This window comes from Hemiscyllium ocellatum, unplaced genomic scaffold (genome assembly GCF_020745735.1).
Source record: "Hemiscyllium ocellatum isolate sHemOce1 unplaced genomic scaffold, sHemOce1.pat.X.cur. scaffold_101_pat_ctg1, whole genome shotgun sequence".
Lineage (NCBI taxonomy): Eukaryota > Metazoa > Chordata > Chondrichthyes > Orectolobiformes > Hemiscylliidae > Hemiscyllium > Hemiscyllium ocellatum.
In genome coordinates this window covers 1,329,039-1,347,011 of record NW_026867640.1, presented here as the reverse complement: position 1 = coordinate 1,347,011, position 17,973 = coordinate 1,329,039, and the positions used below count along the sequence as shown (strand labels likewise).

The 17,973-nt window shown below is 43.0% G+C and overlaps 2 non-coding genes across 2 annotated transcripts; one reads left to right on the top strand and one right to left on the bottom strand.

Annotated features, from left to right (window-relative positions):
- The first annotated feature begins 1,054 nt into the window (after nucleotides 1-1,054).
- Nucleotides 1,055-1,126, top strand: trnah-gug (transfer RNA histidin (anticodon GUG)). The gene has a single exon. It is a non-coding gene; the product is annotated as a tRNA-His (tRNA).
- Nucleotides 1,127-12,544: 11,418 nt separating this feature from the next.
- trnas-acu (transfer RNA serine (anticodon ACU)) lies at nucleotides 12,545-12,626 on the bottom strand. Its single transcript has one exon. It is a non-coding gene; the product is annotated as a tRNA-Ser (tRNA).
- Between the last annotated feature and the right edge of the window lie 5,347 nt (nucleotides 12,627-17,973).

Genomic DNA, 17,973 nt, shown 5'->3' with positions numbered 1-17,973 from the left:
ATGAACCCAAATTCAATGTATCGAAACGCTACTCTGTCCTTTACAATTTCATTCGTGCTGCGGGAAATGTTTCTGCACTCATATTTGAATGTGTTTACGTTGTTTCCTCCTCAGCTTCCTGCTTCTTGTAAACACTTCAATCCGGAACAAATCTGTCAAATACTTTTCATTCCAACACAGTCACAAGGTGAAGTTTGCAGAAGGCACGTGTTTGGCCGTTCACTGACACACAGCCTTCCTGAGAGCTGCAGTCTTTCCCCACCTTTATTCAGGCAGCAGTTTCCTTCCTGTGACATGCCCCATCTAGAATAGAAGGACAGGTATCAATACCCGCACTTGGGAATGGAGCGACAGTTTTAAAATATTTACACTGTCCCCAGCGGAGAATTGAGCCCTGTGACAGGCGGGGATACTAACTACTATACGACCGAGAACAAGAGTGTCAAAGGAGTCCCTTCAACCAAATGTGGCCACACTTCTCAAATACAACTGCCTAATGAACTGAATCACATTTCACAATTCTTACCCCACAGCCTTACATGTCTTGGCATCACAAGCTCACATCTGAATATTTATTCAGTTTGTAAAGGTTTCTGTCGCTCTGAACAATGCAGATAGCATATTCCAAATTCCAACCACCCACTGGCTGATAAAGCTTTTCGCACATCTTCGCGACTGCGCCACTCAGTTCCTCTGATTCTGAGTCTGGGAATTGGGACTATGTGGCAGCAGTGGTTACTGCCTTGTGTGGGGAAACTGGTGAAGTAGCCAATGTTAAACTGCATTACGATTGAAGCATACATTTCAACAACATCGGCACTGTCCCCGGAGTTTTTGATGTTTTGGAGAAATCTACTTATCTCAGCCTTCAGCATATTAATGATGGAATCACCACAGCTTCTGGGGGAACCGATATTAAGCGGTCAGCCCGTTCTGAGTTCCCACATAACTGCCACTATTCGCTTAGCACTGATATTGTGCATTTGGTGCTCTGCCTAATGTGTCCTATGAGATTGTACTTATTGCACGCTGTCAACCCCCTCATGTGTGGAATGCCGTGATCGTATAGTGGTTAGTACTCTGCGTTGTGGCCGCAGCAACCTCGGTTCGAATCCGAGTCACGGCAGTAATTGCTCTATCTTCTCCAGCTCTTGGGAAACACAAAGGAATCAGTTGTTTGGATAAGGTAATTTTTTCCAAGGTGATGATCTTTGCCCTTCAGATTCTGCTCGCTCACATCTCTGTATTTCATATGTCAGAATTCAAATCCACCCGTTCTCAGAGATTTCACTCCCTCCTACGATCACTAACTGAACTTTTCATCCCACACCCCCATTACATTAATTTAGAGATGCCGGTGTTGGTCTATGGTGTAAAAAGTTAAAAAAACACACAACACCAGGTTAGAGTCTAACAGATTGAACTGAGCACTAGTTTTCGGAGCGCTGCTCTTTCATCATGTGGTTGTGGAGTCATTTCCTATTTCATTAAGGCACTGCAGAATCTAACACTGACTCTCACATTGATACCATTCAGTTTGTGCTTCTGCGGTCACCGTTGCTGGTTGAACGTGCCCCAACCCCACCATCAGGACCTGAAGACCAGTTGATCCATTTGGTTACGGTTGTTGTGAGGCCAATCCTCAGGTAGCAGCTTTTACTGATATGGACTTGCGATTATGGGCGGTCAAGCTCAGGAAAATGATTCAGGACAATATCGAGGAAAAGCGACTGCTTTCAGAAAGATTACTTCCACGGGTTTTCCGCAATGGCCGAGCACGATTATAGTTAACTCAGATACCAAGCAGATGAACCAGGGACCCGGGTTTGACTCCAACCATGCCAGGTGTTAGAATTGGGATACAATACATATCTGGAATTACGAATCTAATAACACCTATAAATACATGGCCAATTGTTGAAAAAAAACAAAACCATCGTGTTCACTGACGTCCTTTGAGGAAGGAACCTGCTATTCTTACCTGGTCAGGCCTCGATGTGACTCCAGACTCACTGCAATACGGTTGAGTATCGACTACCTGCTGTGCAATTAGGGATCGCAATCAATGCTGCCGAGACAGCGATGCCCTCATTCTGTAACAGAATAGGAAAAAAGTTAATTTAGCTCTGGCTAGAGTACTGTGTGCAGTTCTGCAATTCACAGTATAGCAATGATGTGATGGCACTGCGAACGTTGCAGGAGAGATTCACTGGGATATTGTCTGGGCTGAAGAGTTTCAGTTATGAGGAGAGATTGGATAGACTGGGGTTGTTTGTCACCAAGCAGAGGAGATTGGAGAAGACATGACTGAGATGTACAAAATAATGAGGGATATGGATAGGATCGACTGAAAGAAGCGTTTGTTATTGATGGAGGGATTGAACAACGGGGCCAACAGATTTTGGGAAAAGGCAGAAAGGTTTGATTATATGTGCGGAAACGGTCAGAGAGGCGGAAACTCTTTTAACCTGAAAAAAAAATTCAGATGTGAAATTGTGATGCCATACATATCAGACTATGGGCTAAACAATGGAAATCTTGTTTCAGGTAGTTAAGCAGTTGTGTTGAACAAGTGCGGCCACAACAGGCTGCAGGGCCTCCTTCGATTTTGTTGTCTTCCACAGTATCGTGGTTAGTGTCCCCGCCTGTCACTGGGCTCAATTCTCAGCTGGGGGTATCGTAAATGTTTTAAACCTGTCGCTCTGTTCCCCAGTGAAGGTTATTAATGCCTGGCCTTCTATTCTCGATTGGTTATGTCACAGGAAGGACAATGCTGTCAGAATCAGCTGGGGAAGGACTGCAGCTCCTGGGGAGAGAGTGTGTCAGTGAAAGTGCAAACACGTAACTTCTGCAAACTGCACATTGTGTTTGTGTTGCAATGAAAACCATTATATAGAGTTGTTCCTGACTGTGTGTTTATATAAAGCAGCAATCTGAGGAAGAAAACAGAGTAAACCCATTCAGATCTGAGTGCAGAAACATTTCCAGCAGCACTAATGAGGTTGTACAGCGCAGAACCGCGTTTGCATGCATTGAGCTCGGTTTGTGGGCGCAGCTTGCTTTCACTCGGCTGAGTTGCAAGTGTATAAAGCCATTAAACATGATACGGATAGTGTTCAATATGATGGTACATTTGCTCATTGGTTCGCACTGCTGGTAAGTCTGCAGGTTAGGTGGATTGGCCGTGTTAAATTCGTTGATGTGTTCAGGGAGTGAATTCAGTAAGTTAAGTGAGTTAGCCATGGGTAACGCAGTGATAAGGTCAGTAGTCACACGATGCCAGGTTTCATTCCAACAGGTTTATTTGAAATCACAAGCCAAAGGCATGCCAGGATAGAGACGGGAGCTAGGTCTGGTTGAGATGCTGTTTCCAATGTCCCTGCAGACCTGATCGGCTGAATTGTACTTCCTGCATTGTTGGGAATCTGTGATTCTATCGGAGAGGACACTGCCAGCGCTTACTGGGCTGCTAAGACATTAGAGACGATGCTGACGGCGTTTCGTGGGGATGAAATTTTATTTATTTGTGTGTTGGAAAATTGGAAACTGAACCAAGGAAAACCGAATGGAAGTTTTCCAGAGTATTTGAGGTTTGGAGAGAGTAAATAGTTGGTAAATGCTCTCTTTCAAGTTCGCAAATTTCTGAACGTCAGGCTTTCAAAACCATCGATGTCGGGCAAAGAAATAATAAGAGCAGAATTTCTGTCACTCTGAGAATCCATTTCCAAATATTTGGAGAGACACATTTCGAGACACAGAAGCAGTGAGTTACACCATGAGAGAAACAGCCTGTGGCCAGGTAAATGTGTAAACGTGGGGTGTGTTTGGGGGTGGGGGGAGGTGTGTGGGCGGTGGAAGTTGTGAGGAATCAATGTCTAATTTGGACGAATTTAGATGTGAAGAAATATCGGAAACGTATGCAGCTGAATAATATTGAGCAAAGAACCATCAGAGTTTTGAAAGATTTATATTGATATTCTACATGAAACATTATAAATCGAACTGAGCAGATTTTGTATATTGTCAAGGAAAGATATTCCATAATGAATAGGAAGTGACCTGTCTCTTGGAGATCCATTCCTGCTTTAATCCTACGCCTTAAAGATGGAAGGACAATCGCCATGATGTTGGGTTCATTGGATACCCACTGAAATCTGCCAACGTAACTGAGCATCAAAACTGGCATCTTGTTTTGTAGTTTAACCTTCTGTTTTTCTCAACAGTATTTTCTTTAAGCTGAAATAAATTCGGAGCAAAATTGAATGCAACATTAAACATTCCAATGATATAAATCAAATTCACTTCCGATCATTGCAATGAACAGAATGAAGTTGCAGCAAAATTAATAAAATGAAATGAAGAAAACTGCCTTTCCGGAAATTTTACCCACTTCAGATGCAGCCATATGAGAAAGCCCATCGAGCTAAAACATCACCTTCACTTCTCTCTCCATATATACTTCTTCACGTGAGAGAGAAACTGTCTGAAGAAATTATGCGTCAAGACTAAATATGCGTGTGAATGTGACGGCAATTTCATGTTTGCTGGTTCATTCTGAGACAGTTCGGACTCGGAATGAATCAAGGACAGGTATTCCTTCCAAGGACGAGGTCAATTCTTTGGATTTTGCTGGTATTATTATTCGCTGAAAGCAGAAACATAATGGTGTGGATTCGATTCCTCTCAGCGAATTTCTTATCCCCTGGGTGCACCATATGTAATCTTGATGTGGTCACCTGTGAGCCCCTTTGCAATGGGCTGAAGTGGCCCAGAGGTGAAGGCGACGGGTTGGTCTTTCATTGTGCATGTGTGGATTTGAATCCTACTCTGGCTGTTACTTCCATCAAAAACAGCTGTGGTTTTCGTTTGTGCCTCACATCTTTAGTATACATTGGAATGGAGAGTCTTGTTCTTGCCCTTCATTGCACCGGAGATTTGTGATAAAACGAAACCTCATCAAAGTCGAAATCAAGCAATTTGTTTCCGTTGTAAGTTAAATTGGGATAATGAAAAGGAGTGCAAACGTTTCTTTCCTCCTTTCATTCCATCTTGACTTTCTATGAATTTACATCGAATGAAAGCAATACAAATAAGGAGAGATCAGGTGCAATATTTTATCCAGTTGGATTGTGAATTTTAATGTAACACACCACACAAACTTTTGATCAGTATTTTAAACAGTCAATTGAATTGGAACCGCAGAAAACTTTTCAAATATAATGAGCCTTTCATTCTTTCACAATCTTTTGCTGTGTGCATCATACCGGGATCCGGCATCCAGCGTGATCACCAAGTTGGCAACAATATTAGATCCACCAATTTTCTTTAGCAACCACAACTTCTGCACATACCCATCTGGGGTGTGCCCAGTGCCATTTGTTGTCTCCAGGCAGCAGCACATTTCTTGTTTATGAGCTTATGAGCCTAGTTCCTGATCTGTCTGATCAGTTTGAGAAACCTTTTCTATCACTTCATTCCATCCCCTCAAAATTCGAAACTTATCAACAAAGTAAGGCATTAGACCAAATGATGCAGTAGTGAAAGTCGGCCATTCAGACTATCGAGTCTGCTCGAACATTCAATGATCTCACGGCTGATCTGATAATCTTCAACTCCATTCTCTTGCATTGCCTGACAAAGCATTATCGTCTTTCTGATCTGTCTGGCACAGTTTGAAAATACACAACAACTCAACATCAACAACAGTTTCGGTAAGGAGTTCCACTGTTTCACTGGCCCCTGAGCAAAGAAATGACTGCTCATTTCTGAATTAAATAGGCAAAATCTAATTCTGAGTTCATGTCCTCTGGTGTTCTCCTCATACCAGAGGATAAACCACCTGCCCATAACTACCCTGTCAAGATCCCATGAATACTGAACGTTTATAAATGTTATCATGGGATTATACAGGTCCCCTCCGCCTCCTTTGTTTCAAAGAGAATAATCCCAGCCGAACCAATCATTCCACGAAGCTCCGTTTTCTCCTGTGTTGACAATATATCAGAGGCGGAAAGATTACAGTGAATGCGTGGAAATACGTTTGCAAGCAGTGGGTGGCTCAAATCTGAAACACACTGCATGCAAGGATCGGAGAGGCAAAATCCACATAACTTTCCGAAGTATTCAGATGCGAATTTGTGATGCCAAGACATACAAGGCTCTGTATCAAGTGATTTAAAAAGGAGTTCGGATAGTTAAGTGATTGTGATTGAGCAATACAGATACTCAGTTACAAGAATGGGTTATTCATACTTGTCCTTCCATTCCCGAACGGACATGTCAGAGTAAGAACTGTGCTGTCTGAATCAGCGTGTGGGAGTGCTGCTGCTCCCGGGGAGACACAGTGACAGTGACTGTGCAAACACGTGACTTCTGTAAGCTGTACCTAGAGTCGGTGTTGGAACGAAAATCATTAGGTAGTTTTGCTTGTAGTGAGGTGTTTACTTATAGAAGGTAGCTCAGGAAAATATACATTCTACTGCCCTTTCCCCACTCGCCCATACCACTGAATACCGGCACTATGTAGGACAATTTCTCTCTGAGCACCATTATCCAGTCCTCCTTGGTCCCCAACACTTCCCCATATGGCACAAGTGCACAAAGTCTCAGAAGATGCAATGCTACTTATTTACGATGTCTCTCCTCGCTGTGTAAAGTTCCAGTGATTTATGTGCCTCTCACTCAATTTAGCAAACTGCATTTCCTGCTCACAGTGTAATCTCGTCAAGACTGGGGAGAGAAAAACAGAATGGGTGACAAATGCGAGTACACCTATGTTCTGTCTGCAAACAGAAAAAAGAACTTGAGCTTCTAGATTCCTGTCACTGCAAATTCCCACTGTGTTCCTATGCCTCCATGTCAGTTTGGTCTGCTGCAGAGCTCCGCATGGCCTGTGCAAGTTGGAAGAGTGGCACGTCATTTCCGAATGAGAGACCGTGCAATCTTCAGTACCCAACGTGGAGTTCAATCATTTTAGACCCTGCCCATCTTCTTTCATGTTCCTGCCCCATCTACACATACCATTCATTCCAAAGGCGGATGGTTTGGCTCGAAAATTTCTCCCCAGATGCACGAGACCTGCAGATTTTGTTCCGATATTTCTACATTTCTTTTGATAACTTTATTCTGTTGTGATTGCCAGCCTTTCAGGAAAAGTGCGTTTGGACGGGATTGTGGTCAGAGGAGATTTATCAACGTGGTGCCTGAGCTCGACCATTCCCCCTGCGAAGATAAGCGAAAGTGAGGCCTGCAGGTGCTGGAGCTCAAAGTCGAGAGTGTAGTGCTGGAAATGCCCAGCACGTCAGACAGCATCTGAGGAGTAGGAAAATCGATGTTTCGGGGAAAAAAAACGACATTCCATTGCCAGCCGATGCCTGGAGGAAGAAAATCTTTTGTTCCACCTTAGGACCCTGCAACCATACGGGATAAATGTGTATTTCAACAGCTTGCTCATTTCACCTCCCCCAACATTATCCCAATCCCAAACCTCCAGCTAGGCACTGCTCTCTGGACCCGGACATCATTGCCCCTCCGAACTACCACCTTCTACCTCTCTTCATCCATCTATCGGTTTCCCAGCTACCTGACCACCAACCCCATTCCCCTTCTTCAACCCCGACTCAAAAGCCTCATTCCTGATGAAGGGCTTATGCCGGAAACATTGATTCTCCTGCTCCTCGGATGCTGCCAGACGTTCTGTGCTTTTAAAGTACTACACTCTCGCCAATGCAAAGATAGATGAGCTCGACTGGGGCTCTCTATCTGAGAACGGAGAAAGCTGAGAGAGAAATTGATTAACGTGCACAGAAATGGAATAGGTATGTTTGACAGGAATAAACTTCATATGGGATTGATAAATAACCAAGGTTATAGATGAAACGCTACAGGGAGGATGTTCAGGGAAGATTTAGGAAGAATGTTTACATCCAGAGAGGGTTGTTTGTCTGGAACTCACTGTTTGAACGTGTGGTAAAGCTAAGAGTCATCCAAATACTTCAGCAGTATTTAGTTGAAACACTTGAGGAGCTAGAGCATGCACGGATAAGGACCAGGTACTGGAAGGTGGGGCGAAGATAAACAGATATTTATTGAAAGACTTGAATACTGTAACTTTCAGTGCAGTAAAATGGAGGCTAGCGCAGCTCAGTGGCACAATGAAAGACGTGGTGGACATCTACTGCATTGTTAAGATCGCGATTCACAGTTTGTGGGTTTGATTCACCCCAGAATCGCAATTTTGTTCAGATTTCAGCTGATTCAATGATTGTTCTGCTGCTTCATCGTCAGTTCCCCTCGTCTGGAGTTGTCGTTCCTGCTACTGACCAGAGAAGGTTCCTCACTTTCTTGGTGGTGAGTTTTAAGAAAATCATATCATCTGAAATATGATAAGCCAGCAATCGGCTGCGCATTCACAAAACCCACTGCAGATACCCACTGTCTTTCAACACAGTTCCCTCCCACGGTTGCACAGAGTGTTTCGATTTATTCAGTGTCTTTTTCCCTTTGGGTGTTAGGTTGATGTAGATGGGCTGGGAAAAGACATTGACCTGTTCGATCAGCCGTAATTATGTCAAATGGCGGGGTAGCGCTGGCGGGTGAAATGGCCCCCTCCTATTCCTCTCAGTCTGTGCTGTTTCTGACAGAGGGTTTTAAACAATAGCATGATGAGGACAATGTGAATCTACACCACGGAATACCAAGGTCCTCCCCTTTATCCCACCGCTCTACCAGCTGCTGTTGTAGCTTCAGATCAGACAGTGCAGGATTCTCCCAGATGCTCTTTCAAGCTGCATGCTCCTTCACACAGGTTTCCAACTAGACACATGGAGCAAACTGCCGGTTAGATATTGGGGATTCAGGGACAGATTTCCCCTTTTTCTGACTAGAGTTCTGACCACGGTAATAAACATGAATTTCGGGCGTTCTGTATCTTACTCGAGATTCTTATCACTTAACAATTTAAACTGAAATTCAATTTAATCTTGCATGACATTCTTATGTCTTCAGTATTCATGAAAACTGTGCATTATGTCCTTGAATGAAGCCATGGTGAAGATTAAAGATGAGTGCAGTGTGTTTCATGTTGTCTTTAGGATCTTGCAGAAGCATGTTCGTGAAGTGTGGTTGAATCGAATTCTGTGCTGAATTGAAGCCGACCGAGTGAGAAGCCCTGTGATAATGTAACATTTTCTGTAACCAACGCAGCGACCCTTGGAAACCCAGTTTTCAATCAAGTCTATTTTGCACAACATTTTTCTGTATCCCATTAAATCAGTGAGTATTAAAAGGACTAAGTCCCGTTCCTGGTCATTGTGACCAAACGACCAAGGCAATCGATGGCAATGATAATGATGCTTGACATCGACAGGTGCATTCCTACTCACTAGAGTCACATTGTATTACAGATCACGTAAGCAGAGGAGATGATGATCCTTCTGGCACCCTGAGACAGTGCGACAATTAATCCCACGTCGTTAGTCTCACTCTATACCAAAAACCAGTTAGCCAACGGACTGAGCTAACCGGCTTCCATTTAATGTAAAGCTAAAACAAACAGGTCAGCACATTAACAATCTGTAGTAATTCACGATTGAGTGGGTTGGTTTCTGAAAATTAAACGTACCTTCTGAACAATGAGTGAGGCTATTCCAAGATTGCCTTCTCTGACTGCGCTAGGACATGACTGATGTTCTCAATGATATGGAAGTGCCAGTGTTTGAGTTGGGTAGACAAAGTTAAAAATGACACAACGTCAGGGCTTAGTCCAGCAGGTTTATTTGGAAACACTAGCTTTCAGAGAGCCGCTCCTTCATCAGGTGGGTGTCTTTCTGCAGAAACTTGATGTGTGTGTCAATATGCGCGATCGTTTGGAAGATCATCTGGACTTTAACTGACCGTTCGTGGTGTCGATGGTACCCATGACTTAGATGTGTTGGTGTTGGACTGGGATGGACAAATTTAAAAATCATACAAAGCCAGATTAGAGTCCAACAGTTGACAACCACCTGATGAAGAAACAGTACACTGAACACTGGTGCTTCCAAATATGCTTGTTCGATACTATCTGATGCAATGTGATTTTTAACATTGAGTGCTCTTGGTAATGTTTAATTGATCGAATGGCTGTACCACTGGCCAGATGCACAGCTGAAATTTTACACGCTGCAGAGCTGTGGTGCTGACAATGACATGAGCAATAACAGTAACAGTCACAAGGTGAACGAAGAACAATGATAATCACCATCAATGATCCACTTCAAATTGTCTTTAAAAAAAACTACCATTCACAATTTGAGCAGCCAATCAATGAGGTCGCTGCTGATCAAGAAAATTGCAACTTACTTTGCTGCGTTTTCACCCTAATTAGAGGTAACCTCCTGTCTAATCATAACATCGCATGTACCCATTAATTTTCAGATTTACATTACGTTAATGACCTGATCGTATTTGCAGGAAACTGAACAACATGAAATGAGTGAAAACATCCTTTCAGTGATATAATCCAATGCAGAGTCGGCCAGAAAAGAAAAGATAAAGACAAGAAACATTACTCCCATTTCTCTCTGTACCAATGCGTTTTCCTGAGTTGGATATTTGCAGGACTTGTCTTTAGTCTCGAAAGTATTAATTATTTTCGTGGGAAAGTTTCTTCATAAATCAATTAACATCTGAGTTTTGAAACCTATTTTACTTCAGATTAAAATAGTTGAATATCCTTTCCCCCAGCCTAATGTCCCAATCCTCCCTTCTCTTCCATGTAAATACCAACTGCTCCAGGCAAGGTTGGAGCCCCCAACCTGACGTTCCAATGCTCCTTGCTGCTCCATGTCAATAGCAGCTTCTCCAATTTAAGTTGGAGCTCCCAGTCTGATGCCTCAATGCTCCTTGCTCCATGTCAATAGAAGCGGTTCAGTTGAGGTTGGATCTACCACTCTCATGCCAAAATGCTCCCAGGTGCGACGTGTCATTAAGAGCTGGTCCTTGTGAGGTTGGTGCTCCCACTCTGATATCCAAATGCTCCCTCCTCCATGTCAATAGAAGCGGTCCAGTTGAGGTTGGAACTATCACTCTGATGTCCCAATGCTTCTCGCTGCTATTTGACATTAAAAGCTTCTCCAAGTGAGAGTGGAGCTCCCAGACGGATCTCGCAAAGCTCCTTGCTCCATGTCGACTGAAGCTGCTTAAAATTAGGTAAGATCCCGCAGTCTGATGTTGCAATGCTCCCTGCTGCTTCATGTCAATACAGGCTGCTCCAGTTGTGGTTGGAACTCCCAGCCTGCTGCCCCAATGCTCCCTGGTCCATGTGAGCAGACGCTGCTCCAGATGAGGTGGAGCTCCCAACCCTTGCAACTCACACACCTCTATACCAACTTAGAAATAGTGCCCACTGACCATTTCCACCAAAGGAGCCATTGGTGGAATATCCGCATCATGTGAATTTAATATTACTTTTCGTCAGCACCGAATCATTAGTTCCAAAAGACATTCTTTCTTAAATATTGTTTATCATGTGCATATTGCAGTCAATCCGAAGTTAGATAATGGTACTAATTGATGTATGCTCAATAAAAATTACATCATGTTTTTCACGTTGAGTAACTGCCACTTAGCAAGGGCAATGTTTGAAATGTAATCACACTTTTATTCCGGGTGAGGGAATGTGGTTTGTATTATTTAAAATGAACTTGTCCACTGTGTACAATGATGACATAGATCTCAATTTCAAAGCAAACTTGGTTACTTTGTCATCCATCTTGACATGTGGTGTCCTCTTCTTTCAACCACACGGTATTAGAACGAAACGTCTGTTAATGACATGCGTATAAAGACACACTAAATCATTTTTCATGCTAATGCTGCATGAATTTGCGATTATTGATCCACAGTTTAGGTTCAGTCCCTGCAGTGAACATGCTACTTCTCCAGTTGTTCATTGTTCAATGTGATGCATCCAGTGTGTGCATAACGTTTTGGAGCTTGCTTCCCACATCTTGTGTTTATCTGTGTCTTGTGTCCAGCCTTCATCAATGGCGAGAGCAACGGGCGAGGGAGAGACCAATGTGTAAGTCTCTCCGTATCCATGCATGGCACCCATATCTGCAATTCTTTACTGTGCATTTTCAGCCAGTTCTCGGTGCCCCAACCCCCACGCCCTGCCCCTTTTGAAATATTTCCATTATTTTGTGTTGTCTCTCTGTACTCTTCTCACCAAGATGACTAACTTCTACTCAACATGCTCCAGATTTCATTTGACAAAACAGTCATTAAGAATCCCATTACATAAACATGCCCTTCGCATCTCTTGTATTTTGGTTTTCCTGCATCTCTTTCATATGATAAAAGGTCACAGCAGCTTGACTTGAAAAAGAAAATCGCGTTACTTTTCATTATCCCAATGCGATCTACGTTTCAATGCAGTTTAAGCAACTGACTCAAATTATTCTTTGAGATTTTATAATAGCGTCGATGCATATAAATTGACCATTGGTGTTCCAGTTTAAATAAGACAGGTGTGAGCATGCAAAAATAGCAACATTGAAAACAGCGACGAGAGTGGGACTCGAACCCACGCGTGCAGAGCACAACGGATTAGTACTCCATCGCCTTAACATCTCGGCCACCTCGTCACATATATGCGCATGTGCATGAACTTATAAATAAGTGAATTGCGTAAATTATGCAGAACAGCAGATATTTCTCCCTGGTTTGGTGAAATGCTAAATAGCACAGTACGGTCCCAAGACTATGGTCTGACCTCTGGGTTGTGGGGCAACGGCATTCCCACTGTGCACTGGAGGAGAGTGCATAGTGCTTAATGTCATTATTCGGAACACCATTCTTCTGCTCAGATGTTTTTGACCAGCACTTCTGTACAGAACAGACACTTTCAAAATCCTAAATAAGACTAAACACACAATTGAATTCAACAATGCAAAAACCTTGATCTGTATCATTTTCCTAGGCCATGCAACACCAAGTATGATCATAGCAACACAGTGAGAAAATGTCAGAAGGAAAATGAGTGCAGTGTTAGAGAGAATGCTGGGAGCAGCAGTTGACACACGGGGAAGTGCATTTCCCACAACTGGAACACTACGAAAAAGCGGACTGTGGTGGAAGAATTCAGAGTGGTTTTACACTTTGGAACTTGATACCAGAGACACAATGGAGATCTGTCATTGAGTCTGTTAAAGAAGAAGATTTTAAGATTTCTACAAATTAAAAACAAAATAAAATGTTCATTGGTTAGTGAAGGCAAATGTTGCAATTATATATTTCAAAAATCTACCCATCTTTGCAATGAGCAGCTCACCATTTTCCTCACTCGGGGTCAGAACTACATGTTAAGATGATCGTTTAATCCCCGTTACTAGCCATGGAATCAGAGAACTTCGGTTTGCCAAACGTTAAGGTACAACCAGGAATGTGGAGATAAGCAATAATGTGTTGTTCCTGTGATGCAGGTGACAGTGCCTGGTATCTCTGTGCCAGTATAGTGGGCTGTGCTGCGCTGAAGTTTTAAGTTTGAGCCTCACATGGAGCAGCTTCAAATATTCATTGTCTTGAGGGGTACGGATAGAAGGTGATATTGAGCAAAGCCAAGTTTTTGGGAAAATACCCGTGTTTGTGGCTTGAGAAATGACCTTTTTTGGATAATGACTCCTTGATCAACAAACATACCGCAAATATTTAAAACGTGAAGAGACATATGTGGAGAGAGAGCCAAAGGTGATTGTTCAGCAGGTGGATACCGTTTCCCATGTGCATTGCTTTAAATTTCAAGAAAATAAATGTTGAACTGGTTTCATGTTACGCATTTTGTTGCAAAGTCACAAAGGTTATTGCAATAATCAAAAAAGCAAAATCACATAGGACCGATTGAATATTGTATTGAATTGAATTTTGGCCTGAGAATATTTTATCTTCAATGGCGTGCTGCAGAGAAGTACAGAAGGTTAACAATACAAAATAACAGAGTCTTCTTGGTGCATTTCTTGGGTGGAGTAAAGAATGTACGAAATATACATAACTTCATGTGAATGTGGTCGAATCTTTAAAGTAGGTGTTGCAAATCCAAGTGACGATTCAATTCCTATCATTAGGATATAACTTCTGTCTGCTGTTATTTTAGGACATCAGCTCCATTTACAGAGTTTCACCTTGAATAACACGCCACAACTTACCAATCCATGAACGTTTTTTACTCAATCTTAATCAGTTCTCCGTCTTCATGAAATGTCTTTGTGTCTGAAGTCAACCAAATTCGAAATTCTTACGCAACAACACTGACTTTTTCTCAATGGTAAATTCCCTCATTGTATGTTTGTTCGTGTATCTTTTAAAACATTGTGAAATCAGCTTCTACGTTTTCTTTCTGGAAAGTCGTTCACGATTTAACTAACTCTATTGATTGAAAGAAACTCTCATTCAAACTTTTCTTAATCATTCACTAATGGTTTTGAAGCTCTAACTAAAGTTATTGATTCACTCGAAAGAGGGGATTTCCCTGATTTAGTCGTTCAAACCTCACGTTCTGTTAAAATCTCATTTGTTGATTTCAAACTTGGGTGTTTCTGCTCCAGCATTTCCAGACCTCGTGAATAAACTCCCTCATTCTTTCCATCATCCCGTTTGCATCCTTTCTGATATTTTTATGTCTCAGTAAACAACGTCACTTGGCTTTCTAATATCTTGCTATCCAGGAAACAGCGTCGGTGTCCTTTCTAACCTCTTTACATGTTTTTGGTGGAAAATGAGGACAAGGATTACACACAATGCTCCCACTGAGGGTGACCTGAAGATCTTACAGTTACACTATGAACTCTTTGCTTTTTAAATATGACGTCACTATGTATAAACTCCAATAAGGTAAATTATTATCTATCCAGTTCACGAACATCATCTCCATAGGATCGAAAATTATCTATCACTCCCTTTATTCTTCCACGAAATGTTTGAAAGGTTTGTAAGGTCAACACCTCTAACTCCACGTGCCCTGAGTGAGCCTCAGCTATTTCTAAAGGCGACTCAAGTTCAAATACTTCATAGTGTGTCTCCAGTCATTCCAGTGCAGACTGGTTCTGGACAGTAAATGTCATCACCAAAGGCCACAGTGGATCTGAAATCAAACGATTTCACATAGTAATTGTCGTAGCTATTGTGTATCGTATGTCCATGTTCTTTTTCAATGTGTTCATCATTTCATGGGTCCCTGTATTGAATTCTACTGAATGATTAATTTGTCAATGGAGACATTCCCTTCACCACTCATTCAAAACTCCATGGAACATTGAATGATTTTACTCATACGCTTCCAGAGGATAGTCCTGCCATTACTGGGATGAATCAGTGAACATTCCGGACGTATTCTTGAAGGCAAGGATTTCCTTCTCCAGTTTAGGGGATCATTACAGCACTGAATCCCATGTGTGCGTTCATTAAAACCAAAACAGTTGCAGCAAGACTTTAAAACTAAGATTTTGCAATCTGCTTGCATTGGCTGTCCTAAAAATTACATTCCACATTGTGATATGTTTGTGGATGAAAACACTTTCTGAATCTGGAGCAATTCCATTTCAATTTTGTCTAAAAATTGTCATTCACTGTTCTCTCTTTCCCTTTCAGTTTCCCGTTTAATATCCCGTATTCTCTCAGTTTATCTTACGTTTTGAACAATTTCACACAATCTCGCTCCTGATTATCAATCCGAGAAAATGCCACAATTTTGTCAATTTATATGCAGTGCAGCTGTAGGGTGCGGTATGAACAAGTGGAAAGGCATTGGTCATGTGCACCAAATAAAAGAAGCGGGCTGGTAAAGTCTGGCCATTCCATCGCAGTCATATTTAAAACATTTAACGTAATCTTTAGCCAAATCATATTGGCAGAAAAGAAGAAAACGTAAATGAAAAAATTGCCGATGTTGAAAATCAAACAAAAACATTCGATGCTAGAAAATTTCAGGACGTCTTGCAGCATCTGTGGAGAGACGGACCCAGTGGATGTGAAACGTTAACTGTGATTCATCTGCACAGATGATGCCTGCTCACCTGTGATTTTACAGCAATTTCTGTTTTTGATTCAAATTGGCAGATTTTGTCATAGTTCATGAGAACAGTGTTCTCGAGCATCAAACAGACAGCGTGCACCTGATAGTGTGAAATGAGACAATAGTAATGAATGAGTAGAGAGTGTTGTACTGGAAAAGCACAGCAGTTCAGACAATATCCGAGGAGCAGGAGAATAGACGACTTAGGCATAAGCCATTCATCAGGAATTAGGCTCGTGAGTCGGGCAGAGGGACAAAGCTGAAGCCAGGTGCCAACCCGCAGGCACCTCCTCTTACTGACCCCGATCACGACCTCTCCTCCCATCACCAAACCAGCATCTCCCAGACTATCCGCAATCTCACCACCTCTGGGCCTCTCTCATCCACAACATCCAACCTCATTGTCCGTGAACCTTGCACTCCCAGATTCTACCTCCTTCCTTTGATTCACAAACCCGATTGCCCCAATCGACCTATTGTCTCAGCCTCCGCCTGTCCCATCTGAATCATCTCTTCCTACCTCGTCACAATCTTACTTACCCAGTCCAGGAAATGTGCATTAATATTCGTGACACCCCTAGGCACTTGACCTCCTCCATGAATTTCGTTTCCCTGGCCCCCAACGTGTAATCTTCACCATGTACATCCGGTCCCTGTACAAATCCATCTGCCATGGCAGAAGTCTGTAGCCTTCCATTTCTTTATCACAGACATCCTCATCCACCTGACTGAACTAGTCCTCACAATCAACAACTTATCTTTCCAATCTTCCCACTTCCTCCATCGAAACGGGTAGCCATGGGTATCCGCATGGGACCTTGGTATGCCTGCCTGTTTGTTAGATACGCGAAACTGTCCATCTTTCGCAGTTACACAGGCACTATCCTCCGCCTGTTCCTCCGCTACATCGATGAATGAATTGGCGCCACTTGGTGCTCCAACGGGGAGCTTGAATAGCTCACCAACTTTACCAACAGCTTCCACGCGGACCTCAAATTTACCCGGATCATCTTGGCAACTTCCCTCACCTTCATGGACCTCTCCATCACCGTCTCTGGCGACTGACTAATTACAGACGTATAGTACAAGCTCACCTACTCCCACAGGTATCTAGACGACATCTCCTCCAACCTTATCTCATGTAAAAACGCCATTCCTTATTCCCAATTCCTCCACCTCCACCACATGTGTTCCCAGGATGACCAATTACACTCAGAAAGATACAGTTGGTGTCCTTCTTGCACCATCATAAACTGCCTTCCCACGTGGTTGACAACGCCGTCCAGCGCATCTCCTCCACTTCACACACCAAGACCCTTGAACCCCACGCCACTCAACGCAACAAAGACAGAACCTCCTGGTGCTAATCTTCCACCTAACCAACCTCCGCATTAAACGCATCATATCCTGCCACTGATGCCACCTCCAAATAGACACCACTACTAGATATATATTTCGTTACCCAGCCCTGCCAGCATTCCGAAAAGACCATTCCCTCCACGACCCCCTCTTCATGTCCACACTTCCCTCTACCAGACCACAACCCTCTAGTGGCATGTTTCACTGCCACAAAAGGAGGTACGAAACTAGCACCCACACCACTCCCCTCATCTCCAACCAAGACCCGAAGGGATCATTCCACATCCGTTAGAAATTCACCTGTACAGCTACTAATGTCATCTCCTGCATCCGTTGCCCCCAGTGTGGTCTCCTCTACATCAGGGAGACAGGACACCTTCCTGCATATCATTTCCGAGAACATCTTTGGGAAACCTGCAACCACGAACTTCACCGTCTCGTGGCTGAACACTTCAGCTCTCCCTCCTCCCCCGTCAAAGACACGCAGGTCCCGTACCTCCTCCACTGCCAAACCTTTACCACCCAACGCCTGGAGGAGGAACGCTACACATTCTGGCTTAGGTCCT